Here is a 1,370-nt window from a genome sequence, read left to right on the forward strand (position 1 = left end):
AACACTCAAACGCAGGAATCACAGACATCAAAACTAACTACAGTGTCTTTGGAACTAATTTGGCGTTTCTCAAATTTAACTACATTGGTGAAAATAAATGTGTTGGTGAGACAATTTAAGGTCTTTCTAGAATGGTTGGCAATGCATGGGGAGAAATGAGTGGGAATTTAACGCATCTGAGGCCTTAAGATCTGCGCTGTGCTGTCAGAGCTACAAATACTTAAACTTAAAGTGAACAGGAGAGCAAAGGAAGGTTACCTCGCGCACACAGGCTAACGAACAGAGCAGCCAGAGTCAGGATTCACTTCAGGAGATGCAACGCTTCAAGCTCCAAGGACGTGTTTGAGGAAACTCATCCAGAGCGCTTGGGTTCAAATCAAGCATTGTTTGGGTGAAACACACTTAATAACTCACTCTACTCAGCTAACTAGCAGCACTGATGGTTATTCCCATTAAACTGTTCTTCCATTTGATCATGAGGACACAGGCAGTCGTGCAACATGTTTGAACTCCATTTAGTTAGCAAGGTGCAACACTTCAGTAACAAACCCAATTAGTCTTCAAAGCCAAACACACTCTACAGTTTAGAATTCTGCTGTTCTTCATTTGTTTGAGCAGTTAAATTTAAGTATTTGTATTTTTATAGCCATTTATTAAATTGTGACATTAAGAACATGACTCTAAACCTCTATTCTTCTCATTGGAAATAACATGCAGGGCTAAAAAGCTCTCAATTCTTTAGAGACGGCCCCGTCAAGAACACATTTAAACCAAGCCGACAGGAAGCTAGAAAATTAAACGTACATTTCTGACCCTTTAAGATGCACTACAATTTTAGAGCGTTCACCCAAAAAAAGAAACTTGCCCTAATTTAAATTCCAAATGTCTAAAATCTAGAAAGACGCTGGCGACCAAACGCTTCGGTTCCCATTGTATTTGTCCATATAAATGGAAGGCTATGCAAACAAAACGATTTGGTCTCCAACGTTCTTCCGTCAGGTTTGGCACTACAAGTAAATGACTGAGAAACTAAAGTTGTGCACGTGGTGCGAGAACTATCCCTTTATGAACACCCCTCAAAAAACATTCTTTAAAAGCATTAAAAGTAACTATACACCTGCAGCTAAGCACAGACCTACAATGCAAGAACAAAGCTACAGTAGATGTGCTAACTTATATTTTAGGTAACTCCTAAATGCAACTTTCCTGATAACAAGATCGTTGTGTAATGTGACCTGCACTTAACTGAGTGATTTCTTTTGTTTATTCCCCCATCTTGTAGATTTTGAAAGGCACAACAGAATTCAAAGCGTTTGAACAAATGGTTTCGTTTAATAGGCTCCATGAAGCCACAATTGAAAAGCAAAAAA

This window comes from Sinocyclocheilus grahami, unplaced genomic scaffold (assembly GCF_001515645.1).
Source record: "Sinocyclocheilus grahami isolate Dianchi unplaced genomic scaffold, SAMN03320097.WGS_v1.1 scaffold2761.1, whole genome shotgun sequence".
Classification (NCBI taxonomy): Eukaryota; Metazoa; Chordata; class Actinopteri; order Cypriniformes; family Cyprinidae; genus Sinocyclocheilus; species Sinocyclocheilus grahami.